This window comes from Dasypus novemcinctus, chromosome 1 (genome assembly GCF_030445035.2).
Source record: "Dasypus novemcinctus isolate mDasNov1 chromosome 1, mDasNov1.1.hap2, whole genome shotgun sequence".
NCBI classification, from domain to species: Eukaryota; Metazoa; Chordata; class Mammalia; order Cingulata; family Dasypodidae; genus Dasypus; species Dasypus novemcinctus.
The window spans coordinates 146,790,070-146,811,893 of NC_080673.1; positions in this window are offsets into that span (position 1 = coordinate 146,790,070).

Here is a 21,824-nt window from a genome sequence, read left to right on the forward strand (position 1 = left end):
CTGCAAGATGATTCCTGCTAAATATCTGGCAGTAAGTCACCAGCAGGAAGTTAAGTTTATGCTTTCCATTTTTGTATGAATGTATTTTCCAAAATGTTGAAGCATCTTGTCTTATTTTTAATTGATGCAGTGGTGATATGACTTAATTACATGCTTATCAATAATTACATGTCAGCAAATGCAATAGACACAGCAGTGGTCCTCGATAATTTCTTACAGTATTCTTTGCTAGCTGGTAAGACCATGTTTACTGAAAATATAATTGAAAAAGATTAATCGTCCTTTGATTAATGCAACTTCTATCATCTCAAGCAACAAAGACCTCTCTGGAATCTATTCATTTTTTTAAAAACCATACTTTATGATTTAAAATTCTAAAAGCCTTTTATCTTCTCCCTGCCTGTCCTTAACTCTATTCTAGTTGTCCTGTTGTTGCTATCTGGAACCATAACCTAATTAATGAAACTAAGATAGCAGTAAAACCATTTTTTATCATTAATTTAAGGTTTCCTGATATAAATTTGAGAATAAATTGACTAGACTAAGAATAAATTAGGCTTTAATAAACCCATATTAATTATTCAGTTCTGTTTACAAGGTATGTTTGAGGATAAGATATCATATAAAAAAATTGAAAAAGTATAGATTAATCCATAGGCCAATGAATAATGTTTTACTTCCAACTGGCTTATTATAGCCTAAATGTAAAATTTTAAAAACAATTAAATATGTTACCAACTTTCTTTGTTCAGGTTAAAAAGCTCTAATTAACTATTTATGTAAAATCTTTTAAAAACCTAACTATCAAAGAAACAAAACTAACCACATATAAAATTTGACTCCTGGTAATACTCTGGATTTCTTAGGAAGAGTCGTAGTTTAAAAAATTCTATATATGTCTTTAAAGTGCTTACTTCCTTTTACATATATGCTTTCTTCAGTTAAAACTTATTGATGTATATCATGCATATATGAACATAAATAGTAAGTGTATAGTAAAAGTTGTAAACTTACAAAAGGAACATGCATAGCATAGATGACTCCCACACGTTACCTCACCACAGATATTTGCATTGTGATGAAACATTTTACATCTATTTTTGCTAAATGCATTTATAATATATTATAGATATTATATATATAATTAATGTAACACTTAAAATTCCTTTGATTACTTTACCATAATTACCCAGTTAATTCCTCTCAAAAATAAGGTGAGGACATTTTTACAGAAAAAGAAACTGATATTCAGAGAAATTGTGATTTTTGTCAAGTTTATCTTTTTTATTTAAATATAACATTTAAGATACATAAATTGAGACAAAAATAGCAAAACTAACATGGATCTACTACTGAATATAAGAAATAAAGCATCTCACATGTACTTCTCCTCAATCTCAGTCTCCTTCCTCCATTCCAGAGGTAAACTATCTTTAAGATAGTGTTCATAAATATCTGTTTTCTACTTATATTTACATTTGTAATCTAAAACAACATATAACATTATTTTATATTATTTGCCACTAAATAAATACTGTGGAACTACATGTTTTGTCAACTGGCTTCTTTTGCTTAATATTATGTTTTTAATTCTTACCTATGCCTAAACATTTAGTACTTAGCTTATTCATGATGATATCTGCTATGTAGTATTAAACTGATGAATATACAAGATATTGAACTATTTTCCTGCTTATAAGCATTTGTGTTTTTTTTTTCTTTTTACCTTTTTTTAGCTATTGAAAATAATGCTGCAATGAATTAACATATTTGCTGTTTCTATGTGTGAGAGTTCCTCTAGCAACAGAATTGCTTAATGTTCAGCACATACAACTTTAGCTATGTTAGAACTTACAATATGGTTTTTCAGTGCAGTTTACTGATTTATACGACTCCAAAAATGTATAAGGAGTCAATGATAATTCCATCTTGAACATGTTTTTTCACAGAAGCTAAACAAGGCTGAATCTTGTCCACCACATGTTTACAATGGTGTATGATTCATGGTGCATGGTTTGAGATTCATTTAAAAATTAACAATACATTTTCTACTTAAACACCAGGTTTTTAAACATGTTTGTCTCTTTAGAAATTTTACCTTAGCAATTCTGCTTGCATTTTTTAATTGCATAATAAATCATTTCTTCACGGATAATAAAATAAAAAGTTCAACATCACCTATTCATGAGCATGGTTAATATTGAATTTGTTGTTTGGGATTAAACTACTGTTCTTGCATATAAATTTATGACCTTCTACAAATTAACCTTTGCATTTAATGAAAAGAATATTTTTGTCATCAACAAAAAGATAAAAATATTTGAGAAATGTTGTGACTTTCTTGTTTAAATTATTTAAATTATTTATAATATTATTTGAATTATTAATTACCATGACTTGATATAACATAAAGTTAATTTTCTTATTGCCATTTCTGACAAACCATAAATTCTCCCAACATACCTGTTTCTATTAAACTCTTAATGCCTTTTTTTATCTGCTTGCATAGTTTCATCTTTTGTTTGAATAAGAGTACATGAATTCTTACCTTTCTCTTTACACCCCAACACACATATTTGAATGTGTCTTGCAAGTGAAGAGTTCGTATCTGGAATATAACTATTTGATTCAGTTCTTCATCTTCTAAAGTCTTCAATCCCCAATTTCTTCATCTTGTAAAAGTGGAATGAAAATAGTATCCACCTCATAAGATTGTTTACTATATAGAGAAAGCGTCCACGTAAAAGACTTAGAATAAGTGTACAACATTTAGTAATCACTCAAATAATGGTTACAAAAGCCTTATTTATAAATAAATTATTAACTAATACCACCTCAGGCAAGAAAGAAAAGATCTGAATGCTTTCATTTCATTTTATGTAAGGCGTTATATGTTGCAAACATACCAGTTAGTCTGTGGAATAGGTCATAAAAAGGAAAAAATTTGTAAGCGTGTACCCTGTGTTTTACAATGTTTCCCAGTGAAGATATCTCAATACATAGCTTATTACCAGTAAATATAACTATTTTCTATACAAAAAATTTTATTACTCTTTCCTTTACACACACTTCAGGTAGACTTTTTTCATTTGTATCCCATCCTGCTGTTAGATGATTTGCAATGGCTTTTTGTATTTATTTGAATGTCTATCATTCCCTACTAAGGTTTAATTCCCATAGGGGTAAGACTATGTATTATTTATCTATGAATTCCAGCATTTAAAATGGAACTTTGCATGTGAGATGCATTAGGTAACAAGAAATAAAAGAATAAATATGTGGAATGAACATGTGAATGAATGAAAGCTGGTAATATTAAGCTTGTACAAAAACCAATTTCCTTTGAGAATGAATTCAAAATTCAAATTCACATTGGTTAATGGAAAAAAATGAAAATGAAGTTTCATCTTCAACATAAAGATCTTGAAAATAATAGCTCATATCATTACAACAATAAAACAGAAAAACAAAACAAAGTGGGTTTTTTTCACTCTTTAGAGAATTCATGTTGCAGGGGAAAGAAAGCACCAGCATGAAATCTAGAGAGACAGGGGACTTAAGATAGTCACAGCCAAGATTTGTTTATCAGGAGTAGAGACTATTGGAACAATAAACTTGTAGTAGAACATAGTAATTTTGATGAGTGTAGGAATGTTTGGGAAATAGCATGAGAGTGAGAAACTCTGGGGGGCGAAGTTCCCACAGCACCCTCCCATTTTCTTCTGGACTTTATCTCCATGAACCTGACCAAATTCTTAATTATGTCCAGAAACTTCTTCAAAACAAAGGGCTTCTCTTCAGAAGCAAAGACTTTACCAGGGTTTTAGCCCACTGGGAGAAGGAACTTCTGTCACTCAGCATCCTTTACTTCTCAAGTCTCACCTAGGTTGGGGGAAAAAAGTTACACCACTGGAGAAATATTTGTGGAGGTCACAGTCCAGTCACACAAGCCCGCCAAAAGACTAAGATTTAATTACAGAATCAAAAATGCTTCTCCTCCTCTACATATTATTACCACACCAATGAATAACAGCTTAAATTATTGCAAGATGCAGGAGTTCTCTGAGGAGGGAAACCTAGGGAAGAACAAGGATAAGAAGGAAGACAATACAAGGACACTAGAGGAATTTGAAGTCTCTGAGACCTACAGCTATTGCATATATTAAACATTGCTGAAATCCTATTCAGGTTAACATAATTTCTCACACTAAAGGCATATTTACCATAGTTCCTATCACCTGATACAATGAATCTGGTTTTAAACAAATGCAAAAAGGCAAGAAGAGCACAGTCAGAAGAGACAAAGCATGCATGAGAAACAGATTCTGATGTCATGCATGTTGGAATTGACAGTGAATTTAAAATAATTATGTTTAGTATGTTAATGGCTCTAAAGGAGAAAATAGAGAATACTCAAGAACAAATGGCTAATGTAAGCAGAGAGAGGGAACCTCTAAAAACAAGATAAAGATTACAGTGTAAAATTTGAAGAATGTATTCAATGAGCTCATCAGTAAACGGGAAAAAGTGGGGGAAAATTCAATGAGATTGAAGATAGGTTATTAAAAACTTCCCAATCTTAATTTTAAAATGGAAAAACAAAACTATGGCAGTATAAGAACAGAAGATCCAGGAATTTTGTGATAACTTCAAAAGTGCAACATACATCTTTTTGGAATACCAAAGAAAAGAGAGATAACAGAGCAGAAGGAATATCTGAAGCAATAATGATTGATATATTCTTCAATTAATGAGAGAAAATGAATCACTGGTCCAGGAAGTTCAGAGAACACCATACAGCACAAATACCAGAGCAAAAAAAAAAAAAAAAAAAAAAAGAAATTATATTTGTCATACAAAATCAAACTGCAGAAAAGCAAAGTTTAGAAAATATGTACATTGAAAGAAGCCTGAGTGGGGTGGGGGATACCTTACCTATAAAGAAACAAATATTTGAATTACAACAGACTTCTCATTAGAAAACATACCAAATATTTTAATTGTTGACAGAAAAGAAATGGAACACCAACCTATAATTATATGCCTGGTGATATTTTTCTTCATAAACAAAGGTGAAATGAAGACTTTTTCAGAGAAACAAGCATTGAATGAATCACTAGCTGATTCTTGCCAAAAGAAGTGCTAAAAAAAAAAGTCCTTCAGGGAAAAGGACAATTATAAAGGCCACAGATTTAATTCTAAATAAAGGAAGAACATTGGAGAAGAAATAAATGAGAGTAAAAATTACTTTTATTTTCTAATTCTTAATTGATATAAAAGATACATTTTCTTTAAACTAATAATAGTAATGATATATTAAGTGGTTTTAACATATGACTAAATGAATGATAATAGTGCCATGATGGACAAGAAGGAAGAACTGGGACTATAAGATCCCAGAACTGTGCTTGAAGTGGTATGGTGTTATCTGAAGATGGACTCAGATGAGTTAAAAATGTATATTAAAAGCTCCAGGGAAGCTGGTAAAAATTTTTTTTTAGTGTAATTGATACAATAAGAAAGTTTTTAAAATTCAGTCACATAAAATGCTCAATTAAAAGCAGAAAAGGCAGAAAAAGGGGAAAAATGAACCAGGGAACAAATGCAACGAGTAGAAAATAGATTTATGAATATTATTCCAATTATATGAATATTAACTTTAAAAATTATTAGTCTAAATATGCCATTTAAAATACAGACATTGCCTGAGTGGATAAAAATAACTAGACTCAACTATATGTCAATTATAAGACATCCATTATAAATATGAAATCTCAGATAAGCATAAAATAAAGAGAGTGAGAAAGATATATATGCTAAACAAACAAAAGAATATATGAGTAGTATATCAATTTTAAATATAGCAGATTTCAGAATGTTAAATTATCAGACATAAAGAAGGACATTACATAATAATAAAGGAATCAATTCTTCAAGAAGACAATTCTAAACATGCATACACTTAACAACAGAGCATCAAAATACATGAGACAATAACTGGTAGACCTGAAAGGGGAAACAGACAAATCCTTTATTATGGTTGGAGACTTCAACACTCCTCTTTCAGTAATAACTATATCAAGCAGGCAGAAAGTAACTAAGCCTATAGGTGACCTGCACAACACTATCAATCAACTCAATCTAATTGAAATTTATTTGAATATTTAATTCAACAAGAGCAGAATACACATTATTCTTAAGTTTACCTGGAACATTTATCAAGAAAGATCACAATCTTTGTCATAAATCACAGATTTAACAGATTTATAAGGATAGAAATAATACTAAGTACGTTCTCAGAATACAACAGATTTAAACTAGAAATCACTAAGGAAGATAGCTGGAAAATTTCCTAATATTTGAAGATTAAATAATATACTTCTCTATAACACAGGGGTCAAAGAACAAGCCTCAAGAAAAATTAAAATATAAATTAAAGTAAATGAAAACACATGTTATTAAAATTTATTGGCTGCAGTAAAAAAAAAAAAAAAAAAACACTATGGCAGATGCAAAATTGTGAAGTAGGAAGTTTTATAAATAACTCCCTCCACCAGAAAAATGAATGAGCTGAAAAGGAAAAATAGGAGTTTGGAATTATTCTAGGTGGAACCCAGGAACCAGATTTGACAGTTAGAAAAACCACAGATGTGCTGGAGAAAGAAAAACTGCCCAAATTCCATCTGTTATAAGTGAAGACAGTTGTGAACCAGCAAACAACTCCCCTATTCTTCAGCTCCATAGCAGTAGTGGAAGAAACAGCAGGAGTTGTAAAACCATAGCCTGGTTTCCAGGAGTGGCCAGCTGGGGCCAGGGAAACCAAAGAAAGGTCATCCCCAAAAGTTGGGACTGGAATTTGAGGCAGGGATCCACAAGGGGGGACGAATGTGGACACTAGCCTTGGTTTAGGCCCTCTAGGCAGCAGTGGCTTCCAGTCTTCCACCAGCATCTACCAGGAAATAAAGAGCCAGGGCAACTTCTTTTGGAAATTCTCTTTTTTTTCTATGTGGGTGTTTCTAGGTCTGACACGTCCACAAGGGCTCTCTGCTGAAACTAGTCTGAGTTTTGTACTTCTAAACAGCGGCTTCTGGTCTCACACCAGCATCTACTGGGATGTAGAAAGCCAGTGCCCTTTTATTTAGTTAATTTTCTTTCCTTTCAGTTTTTTGCACTTTTTGGTCTGGCAGGTCCCTGAGGACTAGAGGAAATAACAGCCTTGGTTTTGACCCTTTAGGCAACAAGGGTTCTGGCTTCCTGCCAGCATCTACCATGGCATTTTGATTGGTTTTCTTGTGTGTGTGTGTGTGTGTGTGTGTTTCTTGGTCTTGTAGATATCTGAGGGACCCCGAGTGGATTCTAGCTTTGGTTTCAATCCTTTAACAGCAGTGGCTACTGGCCTCACGCCAGCATCTACTGGGATGTAAAGAGTGAATTTTTTAAAATTTTTGATTGGTTTTCTTTCTTGCTTCTTGTTGCATTTTATGACCTGGTAGTTCCGTGAGGGACCAGGGTGGATGTTGGTTTTACAACCAAGACAGCATTAAACTGATAAAAAAAGAAAAAGGTACTTGGATCCTTGAAATGGAGTTAACAAAGTAAACAGATTGGTGTAAAATTTACTTATTCATATGCTACAAAATGAACTTAGACCTTAAACTTTTCATACAATTTAACTCAACATAGATCTAAATGTACAAGGAAAAACTATAAAAACTCTTAAAACAGGAAACAATCTATGTGACTTGGGATTGGTGAACACCAAAAGCATGATGCATTAATGAAAAAAAATCCAGTTCAAAAACTGAAAGGATACCTGAAGAGGCACATCACCAAAGAAAATACAGGCATACCTTGGAGATATTGCAAGTTCAGTTCCAGATCACTGCAATAAAGTTAATATCAAAATTAAGTAGTCACACAAATGTTTCCCAGTGCATGTAAAAGTTATGTTTATACTATAGTCTATTAAGTGCAATAGCATTATTTTAAAAAATAATGACATAAGTAATTTAAAAATAATTTATTACTAAAAAATTACTAACTAGCTATCTGAGACTTCAGCAAGTTAGTATTTTTACTGGTGGAGGGTCTTGCCTTAATGTTGATGACTGCTAAATGATCATGATGGTGGTTCCTGAAGAAATAAAGAAGGAAATGAAGGAAAGAAAACACAAAAGAAGAGGGGAAAAAAAGAAGAAAGGAAAAAAAAAAAAAAGGAGGGTAGAGTAGAATGGAGGGTAGAGGAGGGGAAGAGAAGAAAGATATCACCAAAGGGTCATTATGCAGTTCACATTGCATTATATAAAGAAGTTGAAATATTAGGTTCTTTGTGAATACTAAGCTCTCTTATGTCTCCTTTAATAAAACTGTCTGAAAATCAATTCTAAGAGATTAGTTGCTTTGAAAGCTTTAGAAATCCATTTAAATAATTTTGGGCAAATGCTTTTCAAACTTGGACTTAAATGACTAAAACAAAGACTGATTTTGAGGAAAGTTTAGTAGTTCACAAAGGCATGGTACAATCAATAATAGAAAGCTTCATTTATTGATTTACAAGGTTTTATAAAGCCTTTGTCTTGTAATAAGTGATGCATACAGTGAGCACACACATATATACATGGTAATTGTAATGTAGAGAATGTGTTTCAGTTGGCAAAACTTCTAAACTAAAGGCACTGGGTGAGATAAGATGAAAAAAAAAATGCATTTCAATCTGCCAAAGTTCTAAAGGAAAGAGAATGGATGAGATAAAATAATAATAAAAGAGATTCCTTTACCATTTTTAGTTATGCACCACGGGTACTTTTTCCATGCCATTTTTGGGAATAATAGGGAAAGTTAATAATGAAAAAATGAAAACAGTACTGATGATTTTGAGGGCATGCAGTTAGGTACATAGCCACTAACCTGAAGTTTTGTGGATTCCAGATGGGACAAGCAATCAGATTACTTGTGGGTGCTTTAATGGTACCCAGAGGGTATCATAAAATCACTCACCATATGTTTGATATACATATAGCTCTGTTTCTTTGAACTGCTACTTTAATCTTCCTTTTTTATTTACTTTTTATTGCTCTATACTTACACTGATGTCTTTTCTTATCCTCAGATAAACTTACAGGCACTCTGCAAATGCTCATGCATGTCTCTTATCTTTCATTTTACTGTACTTCCTACTTTTTTTTTTTTTTTGATAATTTAGTTGTCTGCCCTATAATAGGCAGCATTCAGTCTTTATGACCTAAGGTTCATATTCCATGTCTACTTATTGAATTTGCACTAGGTCTTGTGATTAAGGACAGACAAAAAACAATATTGTCATGTGTTGGAAAACAAATAGAAGGTATAGAAGTGTGGAAGATGGGTGTAGATTGTGTGTAAATCTGCTATAAGACTTTAAGTGGTTCTAAGTCACATTCAATAGATTTGGTGCATGTATTCATGCTAGGTTAACTGGCATTGTAATGATGATCTGAAGTAATATATTTCCATTAATAATTATTGCTTGATTTTGGTAAGACATTTTTAATGGTGTTGCAATATTTTCCTGATTCATGGAGAACTTATTTTCTAATCAAACTCCGTATAGGAAAGGATCATTATCTTACAAAGAATCTATTGTAGACACAATGTGCATAATAATCTCAGGAGAAGAACACAGAGTATTCACATCACAGAAAGATAAAACTAAGGCACTACATATCCACTTTTGAAAATACTTGAGAAAAACAGCTAAATTATTGCAGATCATTTAATAGGGAAAAAGCAGAGGTTGTTATTTATCTCCCAATATTCATTCTTCCTTTCTTCTTCTTAGCAAGAGAATTCCCTGATTTTCAGTTCTATGGTTAGGGAGCCAAAGAAAACATTTCTAGCTCTCTTACAGCTGTGTGCCTTCAGGTAACTAAGTTTGAAACAATGTAATGTGCACATAAATGAAATTGGCAAGGTGAGTCATTTTCTTAAAAACCAAGATATTCATCATTACTTTTTTATTCTTTCCTTGTCACTAGATACAGAAGAAATGGCAAATATACATAGAAAATAATGGATCTTATGGTGATGAAAGACACAATGCAAAAAAAATATTTTTTTGGCTTTGTTTTGGGAAAGTTTTGGATTACAAAAACTTACAACTATGGCAGGGAAAGATCACGAGTGTAGGACAAAGATGCACCTGGCACATGCCTCCTTGGAATATGATTGTGTTCATGTAGTCATGGGGTGTTGTCTCAGTGGGTGGAGACCCACACAATACCCAACAAAATATTAAATTCCCATCTTGGGTAGTCCAACTACATTCTCTAACAGAGTGACAAGAATCTCTAGAGTAAATAGGCAGTGCCCAGTGAAAGAGGACAGACCAATACTTCAGAACCTTGTTATTAAAACTTGTAGTTATGAACCTTATTCTTATAAAATGAAAACTTAGCTTAGTAATATATATTGCCTAAGAGTTAGCTCCTGAAAACTCCCTTGTTGCTCAAATGTGACCTCTCTCTAAGCCAAATTCAGCATATAAACTTGCTTCCTCCCCTTTACCCCACCCCAGCTTGAGACATGACTCCGAGGGATTGGCCTTTCTTACAATGAAGGCTTATTCCCAAGCGCCAACTAGCAATGCATTTGAAAAATGAGCTTGACCAAAAGTGGGAAATATTAAAGACAAATGAGTTTTTACAGCTAAGCAATTTCAAAGTGAGTTGGGAGATCATTCCAGAGGTTAAGCTTATGTATGTCTAAGGAGGACCTCACTGACTGCCACAGTAAACAATGCCCCAAGCAGGGGTCTCCTGAGGCTTCTAGAGACAGGTGGAAACTATACGTAGTGCAAACAATGCCAGGAAATCAGCATCCCATCAGTGGGCTTTGCCTTGGAGTATATGTTAACCCATCTCCCCATTGTAATAGAGTTAGACTCATTTATAATTTTCTACCCCTGTTATTTGAACCTCTAATAAGCACTATACCAGTTAAATGTATGCCCCAGAGACTTAAGTCTGTTCATATGCCAGTTAGACTTGACTCTCAGTAGAGATGCAGCCAAACCTACTCTCCAGTTCATTGAACTTGCCCAGGACAGCTGACAAAAGGGTGATGATGGACAGCACTAAACCAACAAAACAGACAGTATTTACAACAGTAAGTAAGACAGTTCCATCCATCTGCTCCATGGGATCTAAGTTCCGTCTCAGTTGGAAGCAGCATGGGACGCACCATCACCAAATCCTCAAGATTGAGGAATGACAAACATAAAGGGGGAATGCAACTATGGACTAAAGGAGATTTATTATTCTAGCAATGGAAGAACTTGTAGTATTGATATAAGGGCAGCAGTCACCAGAGTTTCTGAGTGAGAGAGAGGAAAAAATAGGTGTAAAATGGGGCATTTTGGGGACATTGGAATTGTTCTGCCTGATATTGCAATGATGGATACAGTCCATTACACATTTTGTCAAAATCTATAAAATTATATTTGTGCAAAGTGTAAACCATAATATAAGCTATGGACCATGGTTAATAGCAATGCTTCAGTATTTGTTCATCAATTGTAACAAATGTACCACACTAATGGAAGATGTTATTAATAGGAGAAAATGTGAGAGAGGGAGGGGTGGGGTACTTGGAAATCCCCTATATTTTTTATGTAAATTTTGCTATGGCCCACTGGATTGACTGGGGGAGAGTATAAACTACAATGTAAACCATTATCCATGTGGTACAGCAGTGCTCCAAAATGTATTCACCAAATGCAATGACTGTCTCATGATGATGAAAGAGGCTGTTGATGTGAGAGGAGTGGGGTGACGGGGGGGGGGGGGTTATATTGGGACCTCATATTTTTTAATGTAACATTTTTTTAAAAATAGAGAAAAATTTTTTTAAAAATGTTATGTAATCTAAAACTTCTTTAAAAAAAGGAAAAAAAGAAAACACTAAGAAGATTAAGAAATTTATCTACTATTTGGACAAAACATGTTCAAATGTATGGTGTATTCATACTTGGTAGGTATGACTCAGAGTTTCTATCCCCACATTTTAAGTACATTTTAAGCTTTTCAGAACTAACAAAGTATTTCTGAGTTTCTGATGGTTAAACTTTTTAAAAAATTAATTCAATATCTATCCCATGATATGCTTGGCCTTCCAATGGTGTCTTTCTTAGGAATCTGTTAATTCTGGTTTTCAGGCCATTTACATACATTGAAGTATTGTGAATTCAACTTAATCTTATTCTTTCTTCTCTGGAAATCTAATAAATATGCATAAACATGTATAAGTATATATTTTAAATGGCATTTGTTACATTTTTACTTGCCTTATCTTGAAGATGAACAATTTTTGTTTATTAGTCATTTAAATTTATTCTGCTGAATATGGATTTTTCCTGCAATATATCTAATTTTTCTTTTGAGACTTTATCCTTATTGATTTGAATTTTTTTACATATTTAGAATATCAATTCCTTGTCATACATACTTGTAGAAAATTCTATTTTGGTGTTTTACTGAGTAAAATGTTTTCTGAAATAGCTTTTAGTTTAAATTCAATTCTTTGTAAGCTATATTTGCCATTAAGGCTTAATCATAAAATTGGTAAGAAGAAAGTGAGCTATGATAGAGATAACAGAACTTGATACATGTCTTATGGTTGCCCAGGAAGGGTGAAGAAAAAAGAGTGATAGAAGCAAGAAATTCATCTCTGCCCTCTCTACTTCTTACAGGTATAGATTAAGGTGAGCGTCTTTAGAAATGTCGCCCAAATTATCTGATAACCTGTAAACAGCAACAAGATGTATCGAATTTCCATAGGCAGAGGTTTTTTTTTTTTTAAAGATTTGTTTATTTTATTGATTTCTCTACCCGTCTCCCTCCCACCCCAGTTGTCTGTTCTCTGTGTCTATTTGCTGAGTGTTCTTTGTCTACTTCTGTTGTTGTCAGTGGCACGTGAATCTGTTTCTTTTTGTTGCATCATCTTGCTGTGTCAGCTTTCTGTGTGTGCTGCGCCATTGCTGGGCAGGCTGCACTTTCTTTCGTGCTGAATGGCTCTCCTTACGGGGTGCACTCCTTGTGCGTGGGGCTCCCCTACGTGGGGGACACCCCTCCGTGGCATGGGACTCCTTGTGCACATTAGCACTGCACATGGGCCAGCTCCACACAGGTCAAGAAGGCCTGGGGTTTGAACCGCGGACCTCCCATGTGGTAGACGGATGCCCTAACCACTGGGCCAAGTCTGCTTCCCCGTTGGCAGAGTTTATGTGGCTAAATTGTTGAGCATCTGTTTCCCTCATGGGAGGTCCCAGCTTCTGTTCTTGGTGACTCTTAAAAACAACAATAACAAAAAAACAAACCACAAGCAGACAGACAAAAAAGGCAACTCAGGGGAGCCAATGTGGCTCAGTGGCCCCATCTTCCCACATAGGAGGTCCTGGGTTCAATCACTGGTCCAGTACCTCAAAAAAAAAAACTTCCATAAGCCCACAATTAGAAGTCTGTGTGTCTCTAGGGAAACCCCACATTAAACTACTTCCTGCTAAGGGTTCAAAATGGAAGCAGTGTGTGAGTAGAAAGAGGAAACTGAGGTGGTGATCATTTCCTTCCTGACTGGTCATAGGTCCTAGAAATTCTTATTTGCAATAGTGAGAAGATGTAAATGCTAAGAGCGAACATTTATTGAGGCATAAATTTATTGAGTACAAGTCATCACCACAATGATGACTTACAGGGGGAATATGGCCGGAAGTGATGGCTCTGAGAATGAATGCCAGCTTCTTTGCCAAAAGTTCTTGTACCATACACAAATAGGAATGGTCTTACTTCTAAAGCTATCCAGTCCCAGGAACAGACGAGGTTATTCATTTCCTCCTATAGACACATGGAAGATCCAGAGAACACTGTGTAGCTCCAAGGACTCTTTCACGTCATCTCTGTAAAACTGCTTAAGACTCAGCTCTCATTTTTTAAAGATATCTTTTGGTGGAGTGAGAAGAAATTTCAAAGGCTGAATGTTTCATGTAACCATACTGCGTATATAGCTAAAGTGAATGCTTCAGCTACAACATTGTAGTAAGTTTAAAGGGCTTTTCAGCCCCAAATCCATCCTCCTTTGCCCTGACATGTGATATTGGAGCTGAGCCATGTTAACATTTCTTCTTTGCCAACGGGTACTATTCTAGAGTTTATCAGCAGAGGGCACTGGAAGGACATTGCACACAGAGGGGCTTTTTATTTTTCTTTTCTTATTTTGTTGCTTTTCTTCTTGTTCCTACAGCATGGCTGCCAATAACCCTTCATTGGCAGCAGCAGCTTCCTTGCCAGTGATGTGAAAGAGACCCAATTGCCAGAGAGCAAGTTATTATCTTTTAGTTCCACAAGATGTAGATGGATTCCCACAAATTTCACCAGCACCTCAAATTTTCTAGGGAGTTTCATGAGTATCTTTGCAGCTTCTTTGTGAGTTTTGCTGATACCCCAGTTGCTGGATTTCTGCTTGCTAGCCCCAACTGTGGACCCTCACTAAAGTTGTCTGCCATCCAGTGGACCACAGCCACAGCTGTTATCCCTGTGTTCTGTGGAGTTCTATTTGCTCCTTTTAGAAAATAATATCCTTTAAAAAGTTAATGATCCTTCCTATTAAATTTTCCATCTTAAATTACTAATGTTCCTTTCACCTGACTAGACACTAATATAGCAAATAGTGGGTATTTTGGATTTTTTGATTCTATATGGGGTCCTTGGGAATCTTGATGGTATTTTCTGAGGATTGGCTGGTCTGGGCCACTACTTGGACTTATGGCACTAAAGCACAACTCATCACATGCCTTGGCATTCTATATATAATTGTTGTGGCAGCCTCTGAATGATATAGCTCACTTTCTCCTCTTTCTCAGCTTGCCTAGGCTCAGTTGTCCTCACTGGCTGATTCAGCTGTCTATTGTCTTTCCTTGGCAATGCTGAAGTTCCTGTGCTTGGATATAAATACAAGTATTTCAGACAGTATGGTTGATAGTCTTCAGCCGTGAAACACAGGCTCTGCTCATCCCTGCTATAGTGCTCATCCCCTGAGTGCACTGAGTCTCACTTAAATATATCATCATATCTTAGAATCATGCAGGAACTTCTGAATGGTGCTTAGGCACCAAGACCAAACAAGAGCGGTTTGGAAAGACTAATATCAGACTCTCACTCTCTGAGTAACTATGAGTTCTTTTTTGCTTTGACTGCTTCCATTTTGGTGTAAAGATAATTGCAGGATGATTTTTCAAAAGTATTAATGGAAGTTGAATAGAAGCTTCAGTATTTTAAAAACCTATTTCTTCCCTTTGGGGCTTTGGCTGGGATCAGGGATTTCTGGAAAACATCTCTCACCCCTACCTCTCATACTCCTCCATCTTCCTCCCACAGGTTACAAGAAGCTGCCTGTAAGCTTTTTACTTATAACATATATAACTTCCTTCCTTATAGGTTAAGAGACTTATGGTCTATCACTTCATTCTACACTGTGAATAAAACACTAGGATTGAAGTCTGGGCTGGATCCTTGATATAGTAAATGAAAGTTAAATATTTTTTTTTGTGGGAAATGGATGTGACTAAAGCAGTTAGGCTCCTGTCTACCATATCGGAGGTCCAGAGTTCTCCTTTTTGTCTCACAACAAAGCCTGGTATTCAGGACACCAATCTTAAAGTAAAATTCAATTATATATGTCAGAAACTGACCATTGTCTCTTTCTATATTTTTATATGCCTGCTTCAACAATTCTTAATTACCTCAAAGACAAGAATGCCTCTGACAAAATTTGTGGAATGAATACAAGGATTTGTAAAGTGGAAATCACAGTTACATATATATATTTCTTAAAAGTAATCACATAAGTAAATGATAGGTTAAAAAAAAATAAGGGGAAAGAGACAAATTTGTTTTATAGCAGAATTAAAAAAATATGTATTTATGGAAATATGTCTCCCTCCAAAAGGTGGAGCTTAATTACCTAGATATTTGTTATGACTTCTTTTTTTCAAGATTTATTGTATAAATTTCTTATTTTAGTAAATTGTCCTTCATGACTGTTGCTTGTTAAGTTTATTCATGGGAATATTATTTTTTCCAATACATATTTGAATATTTTTGTTAACTCAACAAATATATATTTAGTATTAACTATGTGACAAGTGCCTTTTAGGTACTTTTATAAAAATACCTAAAACTAATAAACATCTCTGTCTTCTTGAAAATTGTTATAATTGGATGAGACAAATAATGGACAAAAATGCATGGATAAATTGTATAGTATATGTGCCTGGAGGTCCCAAAGACCATCCAGATTAAATGATTTACTGGAGGTGTGACAGGACTAAGCATATAATCATACTATGGCTGTGATTTAGTAGAGCAAAAGGATGCAAAGCACATCAGTAAAGTGAGAAATGCATGAGACAAAGTTGAGACATGGTCTTTTTAACATTTATTTTGAAATACTTTTAAACTTACAGAACAGCTAGAAAGATAATACAATCTCCATGCAAAGAATTCCAACCCAGATCCAACATTTTTACCATTTTGCCACATTTACTGTATCATTCTATCATCTATCAACCCATTTTTCTGAATGACCTCTTGAGTATAGGTTGTATACATCATACTCCTTGAACTTTTAATATGCTATGTAAATTTCATAAGAATGAGATATTCACTTATGTAACCACCTTAAGTGCAATTATCAAGTTCAAGAAATTTAACATTAATAAAATGATCAGAGTCTACATCCAAGTTTTTTCATATATTCCAATAATGTCCCTTTGAACATTTTCTCCTACACTATTCAATTCCATTTGGGATCAGGTATAGCAATTAATTGCCATTGTTTATTTAGTCGCCTTTTTAAAAAATACATGTATACAACATATATTTTCCCATTGCAATCACTCAAACATACCGCTCAATCAGAGAATCACATTCACAATATTGTGGTGTCCTCAATATCTTCCCTTACTGAAATGTTCTCATCTCCCCAGTCAGAAAACCTACATCCACTAGGCACTAACTTCCAGTCCCCTTGTTCCTGACCTTGGCAACCTGTACTCTATTTTCTTTCTTCATGAGCCTGCATATTTTTTAATGTTTTCTTTTTAGTTCCCTGAGACTTATATATAACATATTAAATTTTATAACAATTTTGTTTGCTTTGATAGGTACTTAACCTCAGTATTATATTCAAACTATGTTCCTATACCCCTGAGGAGCAAGCTGTTACATGGTAACTGGTGGGAGCACAGGCTCAGGCACAAGAAAACTTTCAGCTAAAGGCCACTTCATTACTTCCACAGCACCAAGGGTCCAAAAGAGCAGGGGAAGAGGACTTATCATGGCTGAATGCACACCAACTGCTTAGTTCAGGGGCAGTGGGTGGCATCTCTACACACCCCACTTCACATTGGAGAGGCGAGACAATCTGTGCCACCTGAGGATGGAGTATTATACAGTCACAAAGGGAGGTAGACTTGCCTTGCCACTGAGTTACCACCCTGTGGTCTTCAGCTCTGTTTGCTTTCTTTTCATAATTTCCATCTCTATATTTAAATTTTCTTTGTGTTCATTTATTATTTACTCATTTCTTTTAGTTTCTGTCCATATTTGCCTTTAGCTGATTGAGCACATTTAGCAGCATTAAAAATGTGTTTGTCTGGTATGTCATTGGTCTGGTCCTCACTGATGGTTTCTAATGTGTTAATCTTCTTTGCCTGGGCTTTGCTTCCTGTATCCTTGTATATTTTATAATCTTTTGTTGAAATCTGGACATTTTGATATTTTACCATGCTATTTTTTGGAATTTAGACTCTAAGAGGTCTGTTCGTTAAGCATGTATCTGTCTACTATTGTGCCTTGTGCCAGAGCTTTTCCTGTTTGCCAGAAGAGCTAATAACAGGGGGAAAAAAAAAAAGGAAAGAAAGAAGGAAAAAAAAAAAGAAAACACCTTTCCCAGTTTTTGCAGATTGACCTGTGGAAATGCACTCCTTCAGGACTTATTCATGCAAGTATATTAAAGATTAGTTTCAAGCCAAAGCCTAGGGACTTCCCTGACCCTTCCTATGCATGCTTCTTGTTTTACACGTGCACTCATGGCCTTAAGAATTCCCCCATTTACATGGCTCTGAATGTTTTCTTTTCCCTAGCAGTTTGCTCATTGTCCTGGGCACTGCACTGAATGTTCTTGCCTCAAGCAGCACTACTTGAGAGCTCTGCCACAGTGTTCTTAGAAGAGTTCAACAAGAATGCAAGGCAAGTTCTAGAGTGGTGAATCTTTCAGACCACCATCACAGAGGTTGGGCCAGACAGACATGCTCCCAGTATGTGCACAAAGGTCCCTCTGGAACTTTGACCAGGAATCTATGGAAGAAGTACAGGCTGATTTTGCACGGGGCCTGTAAATCATTAGGGAGGGGCCAACCGTGGTGCCAGAAGATTTTTTCTTGATTAGACACTTTACTGTTACTGTTACTGCAGTCCTGTAGTTGTTTTCTGGAGTTTTGAGAAAGACATTTCTGCCAGTTTTTGCTGGTTATTCAAAACTTCTGAGTTGGGGGTGGGAGGGTGGTACCATGAAGTGTCTCACTCTGCAATCTTGCTGCAGCCCCTTATCCTATATTTTTTGTATGGCTATTTTCTCAATTTGCAAGTACAGGTTTTTGAGGAGACTGGAAAGCTGAAATACTAAGGAAAATGGGCAAGTGCATGGCCTGGAGATGTGTGGAGTGATTATTAGACAGCACAGTACACTTTGAGTTTCATGACCATGAAATTTTATGGGGAAACCAGTTAGTGGGATTGCTGTTTTCTTTCCATCTGATCTTTCTGCTTACATGCTAGTCCAAGGTAGGCAGAGCCTTGCATTTAAACAGGGTTATGGATTATCCATGCATATAAGGCAAAGTTAAAGAGGACCTAGTAGTTGCAGACATTTGAGGTGTAGTGATTATGAACACTGACCATAAAATTTAACCTGGATAATCAGGAAAGAGAACAATCAAGATTCAGAAGAGGGGGTAGTAATTGATAATGACAAGGTCTAGGATATCACCTTGGAAATATGTGGCTGAGTTAGTGCAAAAGGTGAAATAACTTGAAGATACTGAATCTAATATATAGTGAGAGATTCAATATTGTTTTTAAGGGAAAAGGAGAGGAAAATTATTTGCAAGGACAAATGAGGACAAGAAAGGACTTTACTCTTTAAGTGATATGAAGTGAGAGAACGGTCATTGATTTAAATGACTGCAGGAAGAGCAGTGTGCACAGAACAGGCCCCAGTTTTTGATGAAACAAGAAGTTGATGAGGATTTTCAGAAAACATTTGAAGATAGAAAATTTTTTTCTGACTCTGGATTAGAAACTCTGGGGCACTGTGGTAGGTTTCCATGAGGTAGGGAAGAATGGAAGATAGAGCATGTGCAAAGACATGTGGAGAATGGGGTTTGGGGACTGGTGATAAAGGTGACCTGGTACTACTGAGCTTTAGTAGTTTTACCGAGAAAAAAGGTACACTGGAAATGGTTGGGGTGGCCTGGAAGTATTCAGTAATGAAGAGGGATAGAGGATGGCTGGAATTCTTCTGGTTGATATGCTTTTAGTATGGAATCTGGGTCTTACTTTGTGTTTCCAGGTTCCCTCTTCACATTAATCAGTGATTTGAGGCATTTTTGGAATCAAAATAAAATAAATGCTTGTATTTAGAAAATATATCATGCAACATGTCAATCATTAAAATCTGGAAGAAAGTGAAATAGTTGCATACTAGCAAAAAAGAAATATGACTGAATAGAAAATTTAGACCAACAAAAATTTGGAGCCAGTATAATTAAATCATAGTTCTGAAAATCTGAAAAATCATAGTTCTGAAAAACTATAATTAAATCATAGTTCTGAAAATCAGCAATATTTAATATTAAATAATTAAATCATAGTTCTGAAAAACTATAATTAAATCATAGTTCTGAAAATCAGCAATATTTAATATTAAATAATTGAGAATAATATATGCTAGAGCAATGCAAACTTGTTAAAATATTATGTAATATTTACCTTAATATTTTAATAAGGTGCATTAGATGTTGGAGAATGTAGATTAATTTAAACCTACTCTATTGTACTGCTGGTACAGCCTTAATTGTCTTTAAATTTCAGCCCAAATGAACATATTTTAAATTATTACCCTGGAAAAATTTCCTTAGAAAGTATAAGTATAGTTATATGCAGCAAGTATAACCTATGTTACATGGATTTTTTTGAATGCATTGGTTATTTTTTATGTCATTTTTCATGAGGTCCAGATGTCCTGCCTGACAGATCTGATTTTGTAAACAGAACTGCTTTACAATGCTGAAAGCACTTTTTTTTTCTCTCTCTCTGTGACATGTTTGGTCGTGATGTCCAATTGTTTATCCCTATAAGATCTCAGAAGTAACTTATCCATGGGACTCATTATTTCCCTACTTTTTAAAATTCATGATTTTTATCTCTAGTCTTGAATCTGTAAAGACTTAGCATAGAAGACAAGAACTGTACCTTTTTCATAATAGAGAGTATAAAAAGGCAGGAAAACAAGTTTTATTGCTATTTCAGACAGTAATATATGCATTATATACATAACGATAGCAAATATATATTAGTTAGGAAAGATTGATTATGCTCTAGTAAAAAACAAACACGATTTTAGTGACTTAATGTTTACTTCTTGTCCTGGATTGTCTGGAATTGCCTTTTATTTCTATAATGTCCTCACTCCAGGATCCAAGCTGACAGATTAGATCCTCTAGAACATTGCCCTTTGCAAGACAATGAGAAAGTAAATATTGGGGCAGTTTTTCATTTGTATGTTTTCTGGCAATTAAATGTTCTGGTATGGAAGCCCTTCATCTCCCCCCTTGCATATACCACTCTTCTAAATTTGGCGGATTGAATCATGTCCTCTGCAACCCCTAGCCCTGTGGGTATGAAACTATTTGTAGATAGGACCTTTGAAGATAGTATTAGTAAAGATATGCTTAAAATGAATGAAGGTGGGCCTTAATCCACTATAGCTGGTGTCCTTATAAACACAGAAAATTGGACATAAAAGGCACCAGAAATCAAAGAAACCCAGAAAAGAAAGGAGAAGATAATACCACATGCATTGTCACACATGTGACAAAAAAGCCAAGGAACTCCAAAGTTTGCTGGTCATCCAGAATATACTCACCCCAGAAGGAAGTGACTCTTCTGGCCTATAAAACTATGAGTCAAAAAATTCCTGTTTGTAAGCTAACACATTGTATGATAGTTGTTTCAGGAGTTGAATAACTAATACACCAAGTTAGCCACAAGTGCAATCCTACCCATTTCTAGAAGATGTAGAGCAATAAGTATTTAGTGAACATCAACACTGACCATTAAGTTGATGACATTATTCAATGTATATTCTTAAGAAAATTAGGTATATTAAAATTAAAAATTTCTTAAGAAACAGATACAGTTTTATTAGAATATGTCTCTAAATTATACCTAGAAAGAAAAATCAGATGAGACAAACCATTAGTAAGGATAAAGTGATTTAAAAAAATAAAGGCCAGAATGGAATCCCAATATTAAAGAATCTCTTTTTCTCAGAAAAATCTTAAAATAATTTATAAAAGGGGACAACTTTAAGTTTTGATTAGGTTTATATTAAACTCACATGTTAATATGGATATAAAAATTTAAAAAACACTTTATTGTAATAAATAGTTTACATTAGAACTGTAAAGTTTGTGACTTCGGTTTCATTATTTTTTTCTTATAGCTTCTCAGCAA